General features: G+C 49.8%; 1 non-coding gene across 1 annotated transcript; it reads right to left on the bottom strand.

Moving 5' to 3' along the window:
- Nucleotides 1-6,533: 6,533 nt before the first annotated feature.
- On the bottom strand, nucleotides 6,534-6,671 carry LOC114812377. Its single transcript, XR_003760032.1, has one exon. It is a non-coding gene; the product is annotated as a small nucleolar RNA SNORA7 (small nucleolar RNA).
- Nucleotides 6,672-8,614: the final 1,943 nt, after the last annotated feature.

Here is an 8,614-nt window from a genome sequence, read left to right as displayed (position 1 = left end):
TATAACACCTCTATGATGGACCCAGTGGATATCTGCTATAGTCGATCATCAGAGCGCTTAGTACGGTGCTCTGCACACAGTGAGTACTCAATAAATATGATTGAATGAATGAATGAATCATCAATCGTGTTTGTTGAGTGCTTACTTTGTGCAGAGCTTGGGAGAGTACAATATAGCAAAATAACAGACACATTCTCTATATTGAATGCCACCTTTTATTTTATGTATTTATCTTTGTCTTTCATGTTGTTTCTGTGTTTTTTTTAATTTCACCATTCTTGAAATAATAATAACGTGCCTAGTGCCGACTCCCTTTCCCTTTATATTCTCAGACTTCGACTGTCATCAAACCTTCCCCCACTTTTTACGTACCTTGTGATCCTCTGAAGGGCTAGGGATTCTTACCAGGGCATCTTTCCTAGCTCTTGGCACAGTGTTCTGCGCAGATTAAGTGTCTAATAAACACTATTTTGACTACTACTGCTATTATTAGCACCTTGAAGCCCAGGCACCGTGTCTAATTCCCACTCATATATTCTTCCCCAGAGCTTAGGCCAGGGCTCATAAAAATAATAATAATTAGGGCACATTGTCAGCTCGTAATTACTGCCATTCATTCATTTATTCAATAGTATTTATTGAGCGCTTACTATGTGCAGAGCACCGAACTAAGCGCTTGGAATGGACAAATCGGCAATAGATAGAGACAGTCCCCGCCCATTGATGGGCTTACAGTTGCTATTATTACATCTACCAAGTGGGCATTCTGGTCAAAAACTACATTGTAAACATAATTAGACGTTGCTGCAAAGGAGATGGAGCAGTGGGAGTGTGTGTGAGAGGGATCCAGACTTCTCACAATTTCTCCCTTTTTCAGTGATTGGTCCACGTGCAGCCCTTCTGCTGATCCCCTGACCATAAAGGACTGTTTTATTTTTTATTGTATTTATTTTTGTGGTATTTTTTAAGCACTTACTATGTGTCAAACTCTGTTCTGAGCACTGGAGTCAGTACAACCCTGGCCTAGTGGATGGAGCATGGACCTGGGAGTCAGAAGGATCTGGGTTCTAATCCTCGCTCAGCCACTTGTCTGCTGTGTGACTTTGGTCAAGGCACTTCACTTCTTTGAGTCTCAGTTCCTTCTTCTGTAAAATGGGAATTGAGACTGTGTGCCCCACGTGGGACAGGGACTGCATCCAACCCAATTTGCTTGTTTTGATCCCAGTGCTTAGTACAGTGCCTGGCACATAGAAAACATTTAACAAATACCTTTATTATTATTATTATTATGACAAGTTAATTAGTTCGGACACAGTTCCTGTCCCACAAGAGGCTCACAATCTAAGTAGGGGGAGAACAGGTGAAATCCCCATTTTACAGTTGAGGAATCAGGCACAGGGAAGTTTTGTGACTTGCCATAGGTCACCCAGCAAGCAACCGACAGGTCAGGATTAGAACCCAGGTCTTCTGATTCCTAGACCTCTATTCTTTCCATTATATCAAGCTGTTTCTCTATTGTTTGGTGTTGTGGCAGGGCACCCCCTAATATCCAAAGGGGCACAGTACCTGGTGGGTATCCTGACCACAGAGCCCAGTTCTACTGTTGTCATGGTTACCATGGCACAGGGCATGCCCTCGTAGGGCACCAGAAGGCACCCATCCCTGATTAATGGTACGGCGTTCGTTAAGCGCTTACTATGCTCCCGACACTGTACTAAGAACTGGGGTCGAAATAAGCAAATCGGTTTGGATACAGTTCCTGTCCCATGCAGGGCTCGACTCTAGGTGCCCATCTCCTGCCCGAACGCCATCTGGCTATGAGACTGGAAGCACCTTGAGGTCAGGGACAGACCAGATCTAGTCTGTAACATGTCTCTCAGAGGTTATCTAGGACATCTGTGCTTAGAACAGTGCTTGACGCATAGTAAGCACTGAAATACAATGATGATAATAATAACAATAACAATCTGTCCATCCTGGGGACACTCAGGGAAGACTTGTTAATGAGGATACTGAGGCTTTAGGAGTGACATGGAGGACGAGGAAAAGTGAGATGGAAGAGGAAGAAATCAGATCCTTTATTCTATCGTACTCTTCCAAGAGTTTAGAGCAGTGACTTGTTCCTAAGAGGTGTTCAATAACACTACCGATTGAGCGGTAGATTTGGGGGGAGGGAGGGGAAGGCATAGTAAAAGAAAGAAAGAATCAATTAATCATATGTATTGAGTGCTTTCAGTGTGCACAGAGCACTGTTCATATCTGTTCATAGCGGTAATTTATTTATTTCTATTGTCTTTCTCCCTCTCTAGACTGTAAGCTTATAGTGGGGAGGGAATGTGTCCGTTTATTGTTATATTGTACTCTCCCAGGCTCTTAGTACAGTGCTCCGCACGTGGTAAGCGTTCAATAAATACTATTGAATGAATTATTGAATGTAAGACACCACACGAGGGCTGCTTGGAGATTTGGGTTGGGAGCATAAATGAAGGAGAGGATTGTCTCTGCCCTCCGATCTGGCTAAATGACAAATCTCCCTGGCCTCTGTCTAGAGAAGGGAGTAGGTAGAACAAAGGGATAAGCTTTTCTGTCTGGTGCTTTTCTCCTCAGTACTAAACCTCACCTTGCCTCGGTTTCTCCAGTCGAGTCCCGCGGCTCGGAAGCAGCACCTGTGTCCTCAGGGATCGTGTGGGGGAGGGACACAATGGCTCTGGAGGGGTCAGGGGTCAGTGTTCCCCTAGAAAGATGCTCTGGTTTGGGATGAACTTCAGCAAGACAGCACTTATTCCATCACTAGGGTATGCTGTGTCGGACGGGAAACGCTTGACTCCATGAACATCTCCGTGTCCAGTATTTTTGAGGCCAACAGTGGCCACCTAACTTTTTTTATTTTTATATTTGTTAAGTGCTTACTATGTGCCAAGCCTGTTCTAAGCGCTGAGGTAGATACAAAGTTGTCAGGTTGGACACAGTCCCTATCTTGGATGGGGCTCACAGTCTTAATCCCCATTTTAAAGATGAGAGAACTGAAGCACAGAGAAGTGATTTGCCCGACGTCGCACAGCAGACAAGTGGCAGAACTGGGATTAGAACCCAGATCCTTCTGACTCACAGGCCCATGCTGTATCTACTAGGCCAAACTGCTTCTCTTCACCACAGGGTAATAACTAATGTCCGGTTTTCTAGGATACTTCATAACTGACCTTTGACAACGATTCTGAGGAGGGGGGGGTCCCCCGGAACAGGTCTAAGACCGTAAGCTCATGGTGGGCAGGGAATGTGTCTACTAACTCTGCTATATTGTTGTACAGTCCCTTTCCTAGCGCTTAGGATGATATTCTGAACGCAGTAAGCACTCAATAAATATGATCAAATGATTTAGTGGGAGCACCATGGGTTAAATCCCCCCCCCCCCGTCTGAGGGCTGAGCCTTCCCAAGCGCTTAGTACACTGTCTGCACACAATAAGCACTCAATAAATAAGATTAATCAACTGATTGATTGAGCCAGAACTCCAGAGGCTAAATCCTCCCCTGCCCCCAATCTGAGGACTCAGCCGGTAAGCTCCAGCCGGTCTCAAACACTCAGAGAGGTGTTTGCCAAGCCAGACGCCTGGACCGAAACCTGAAACGCTCTCGGTGCCCGGAGAGAGCGAGTGTAAAATCCCCCGGTGATGTTTGGGTGGCGTGAAATACGGCCGGGCTGCGTGGCCGGCTTGGCGGGCGGCATGAAAGGTCGCTTGTGCCGGGGAGAAGCCGGGATCCCGGCAAACCCGTCCACGGGGACGCTGCGGGATGGCACCAACAGGGAGACGGAGATATTGGCGGAGACGGGCGGGGAGGTATTAAGGCATAAACAGTCCCTTTTCTCATGCTCAGTGTGGTTGGCCCCAAACCCCTTTTGATGTGCTGGTTGGAAAATAAGATAGGTATTGGGGAAGCTGGCGGAATTAGCCCTCTGAAAGACCTCATTTATAAGAAACGAGCGGGAGACCGTCGGTTTCCAGATGGCGACGGACGGGATTGCGCAAGCAGGAATATTCCCAGCTGGGCCGCGGGCGAGGGCCGCAGCAGAAAGGGCGTCTGCACGCCGGTGCTGGGGTATGCCGCTCGCTGGTCTTTCCGTGTTTCTGGTTCAAGTCGAAGTTAATTAGCCTCACTGCTTTAAAAAAAAGCTTGCTGGATCTTCAGCAAATGGGGTGGATCGAACAATCAATCCGTGGTATTTACTGAGCACTTACTGTGTGCCAAGCACAGTACTAAGCGCTTGGGGGAAGACAATACAACAGAGTTGGTAGACACTTTCCCTGCCCATATTGAGAACAGAACAGTGAACAGAGAACATAGAACGGTGCTCTGCACATAGTAAGCGCTTAACAAATGCCAACATTATTATTGAGATTACAGGGATGAGATGCCCAGGTCCGAAGCATGTCCCGGAGAGCTCGGTTTCAGCTCTGGGAGTGGGACAGTTGGAGGGGAAGCAGCATGGCCTAGTGGATACAGCACAGGCCTGGGAGTCAGAAGGACTCGGATACTAATCCTGACTCTGCCGACCGCTTGCTGTGTGACCTTGGGCAAGTCATTTCACTTCTTTTTGCCTCATTTTCCTCAACTGTGCCATGGGGACACCTGTTCTCCCTCCTGTGTAGACTGGGAGCCCCACGCGGAACAGGGCCTTTGTCTGACCTAATTAACTTGCACTTATATCAGGCTTAGAACGGTGTTTGACACATAGTAAGCATTTAACAAATACCATAAAAAATTGTTGTCGGCGAGAGGTGGCTGTGAGAAGCAGTAGGGCCTCATGGATAGAGCACAAGCCTGGGAGTCAGAAGGACCTGGGTCCTATCCCGGGTCGTCCACTTGTCTGCTGTGTCACCTTGGGCAAGTCACTTTACTTCTCCGTGCCTCAGTTCCCTCATCTGTATAATGGGGATTAAGACCGTGAGCCCCACGTGGGATAGGGACTGTGTCCAATTTCATTAATTTGCATCTACCCCAGTGTTTAGAGCAGTGCTTGGCACATAGTAAGTGCTTAACAAATATTATTATGATGAAGGCAGCTCGCAGAGGCACGGAGGCAGGGGGCTGCCCGGGGCCGGTTCTGGAGGGTAAACGAGAGACAGCCGCTTCAGGGAACACTGAAAAGTGTCTGGTCTCCCTCCGCCTCAGCTCCCGCAATTCAGGAACAACTTCTGTATCCACAGAGGTTTGAAGGCAACAGCTCTAAGGAGAGGGCGGGTTCAGGGGTCACACTGGACCACCACTCATCCAATCCTGTCTTGATTACGGCATCAGCCTCCTCGCTGAACTTCCGGCCTTCTGTCTCTCCCCCGCTCCAGTTCATACTTAGCTCTGATGCCCGGATCATTTTTCTACAAAAAGCAGAAACCGGTTGGACCCAGACCATGACCCTGACCGCTGAGGTTCACCACCCCCTCCCCATTTCTTCTAGTCATTCCTGGGCCTCTGGCTCAGGGAGGTGGGAGGAAGGGTGAGTTGGGGGTGGGGGAGACGAGGCCACGGGGGGGGGGGGGGGGGGGCACGAGGAGCCTCAAATGCTGGGCTTACCCTGTTTTCCAGCAAGTGCCCCGAGGTGGTGCTTGGGGATGTGAAATATCCACTCCCTCACCTTCCTCCTTCTCTAGGGGAGGAAGCTGGGACGCGGCTCCCCAGGTTTTAGAATCTCTGGGGCGGGGAGCTCTGGGGATCAGACCCCAGCCTGCAAACACCACCCATCTTCCTACAACCAAAATGGCAGCTACTGGGCTGCAGATGGGCCACAGACACCTCAGTCCCTGACCAGGCGGCCCCAAGCTGATTTTGACTCTTTATCTACTCCTCTGTCCCCGCGAGGATGTGAAGGGCAGCCAGGAGGCTCTCACGACAGCCACTCCCCCATCTTCTCTGTCCCTGCAGCCCGCACTAGAGGAGCTGGATTCTTGAGATTCCTTTTGCCCACACCCTGATGACTGATGGAGAGGGAGTCCCTCAGTAGTATTTATTGAGCGCTCACTGTGATGATGATGGTATTTGTTGAGCGCCTACTTGGTGCAAGCACTGTTCTGATCGCTAGAGTAGATGGACACAGTCCCTGTCCCACATGGAGCTAACACTCTGAATCCCCGTTTCTCAGAGGAGGGAACTGAAGCCCAAGAACTGAAGTGACTCGCCCAAGATCACACAGCAGACACGTGGCAGAGCCAGGATTAGAACACAGGTCCTTCTGACTCCCAGTTCTGTGGTCCATCCACTAAGCCACGCTGCTTCTTACTGTGTGCAGAACACTGTACTAAGTGCTTGGGAGAGTATCTCGCCTTATGCCGTCGAGTCGTTTCCGACCCCCAGCGACACCCCGGACCCATCTCTCCCAGAATGCCCTGCTCCCCAACTGCAATCATCCTGGTTGTGGATCCATAGAGTTTTCTTGGTAAAAATCCAGAAATGGTTTACCACTGCCGCCTTCCACGCGGTTAACTCGAGTCTCTGCCCTCGATTCTCTCCCTTGCCGCTGCTGCCCAGCATGGGTGATTTGACTTGAGGCAGATTGCCTTCCACTCGCTAGCCCCTGCCCAAGCTAGGAATGGAATGGATAAGCCTCTGCTTGACTCTGCCTCCCACAGCCGAGACTGGCGGAGTACTGGAGACTCCCCAGATGTGACCCTGAGAGGGGATGGGAGGGTATATTGTAACAATATAACGGACGCATTCCCTGCCCGCAACAAGCTTTCAGTCTGGAGGGGGGAGACGGACATTAATAAACAAAATTACAGATGTGGACATAATTTCTGGGGGGCTGGGAGGAGGGGATGGATATAGGGAGGGGGCCCGCCCTCTACCCCTGAGCCCCCGAAAGGGTGTAATTCCCCAGCCCAGACCGCAGTGAGGACAACCAGCTTTCTCCAGAGTCTGAGCAGTGTATAATCTGGCTGTCCGCAGAAGATGGCAAGACCAGAGGCAGACGATGGAATTATAGTCCCAGCCAAAGCCGTGGCGACGGCAGCGGCCTCCCCGGACCCCAGGCTCTTCTCCTCTGACTTGCCAATGCGTCATCGGTTTAAAGGAATGTGGCCCGGTGAGGGGCGGGATGTCAAGCAGTTCAGTAGACATTTCCCTGTGGCTCAGCCCAGGATCGATGGCGATCCAGGGAGACCCCCTGCACTTGCTCCCTCCAGTTGGGAAATGCCTTGGGAATGCAATCTAGATTCTAATCCTGGGACTTCCCTGCCTCCATTGGAGCCCCTGAGGCAAGTCACCCGACCTCTCTGGGTTTCAGTCTGCCCATCTGAAAAATAGGGATAATTACATCTATCCTTAATAATAATAACAATTTAAGTGCTTATCACGTGCCCATTTCTGCCACTTTTCTGCTATATGAACTTGAGCGAGGCACTTTACTTCTCTGTCTCAGCTCATCTGTTAAATGAGGATTAAAAATTGTGAGCCTCAAGTGGAACAGGGACTTTGTCCAACCCACTTTACTTGGATCTACCCCAGCACTTAGTACAATGCTCTGCACACAGTAAGCACTCAATAAATACGAATGAATGAATGAATGAATGAAAGTACCGAGAGCCCTTCAGCTGGGAGGGAGCTTGAAAAGTTGTGTAGTCCAGTCCTCAAGCAGGACCTACCCTAATAATAATAATTTTGGTATTTTTAAGTGCTTACTGTGTGCCAGGCACTGTACTAAGCACTGGGGTGAATACAAGCAAATTAGGTAGGACATAGTCTCTGCCCCACATGAGGATCATAGTCTTAATCCCCACTTTACAGATGAGGAAACTGAAGCACAGAGAAGTGAAGTGACTTGCCCAAGGTCACACCGCGGATAAGTGGCAGAGCTGGGATTAGAACCCCGATCCTTCTGACTCCCGGACCCGAACTCTATCCACTAGGCCGTGCTTCTAGAGTATCGTAGAGTGCATTTACATGCAGGACCCGTTGATGAATGAAGGGACCTCAGTCCAGTGGCCGGTGCCGTGCTCCAGTGCCTTGGTCCTGCAGGTGGTTGCCTCGGTAACTGCCTCGCTCTTCACCGCCCAGGTAAACAGTTACTTCTTGCGGTTTCAGCTGGGATAGTCCACCTTCACCGAACACTCTGGGCAGTTCTTTGGTCAGTGTTTTGCCCCTGATGGCCTAGCCTCAGCACATAGAACCTAGGTGTCCTGATTCCCAGAGCCCCGCTTTCTCCACTGGACTGGCAGCAGGGATTCATGGAGGTCGGTGGAGGCTTCCGTCCCTTTTTCTGTGGCATGGTGGAAAGAGCACAGCCCCGGGAATCGGGGGACCTGGGTTCTAATTCTGACTCCATCATCTGCCTGCCCGTGTGACCTTCTTCGTCCTTCCTCATCTGTAAGAAGGAGATTGAATGCCTGCATTCCCTCCCCCTTACACTGTCAACCCCTAGTGGGACAGGGACTGTGTCTGACCTGATTATAACAAGAATAACTGTGGTATTTGTGAAGCGCTTACGGTGGGCTATGCACTGTACTAAGTGCTGGGGTAAATACAAGAAATAGGTTTGGAAACAGTCCCTATCCCCCCGGGCCTCACAGTGTCCACCCCCATTTTACAGATGAGGTAACTGAGGCACAGAGAAATGAAGTTACTCCC

Source organism: Ornithorhynchus anatinus, chromosome 5, assembly GCF_004115215.2.
Source record: "Ornithorhynchus anatinus isolate Pmale09 chromosome 5, mOrnAna1.pri.v4, whole genome shotgun sequence".
Lineage (NCBI taxonomy): Eukaryota > Metazoa > Chordata > Mammalia > Monotremata > Ornithorhynchidae > Ornithorhynchus > Ornithorhynchus anatinus.
The sequence above is the reverse complement of the archived record's forward strand: the minus strand, read 5'-3'. Positions and strand labels throughout refer to the sequence as shown.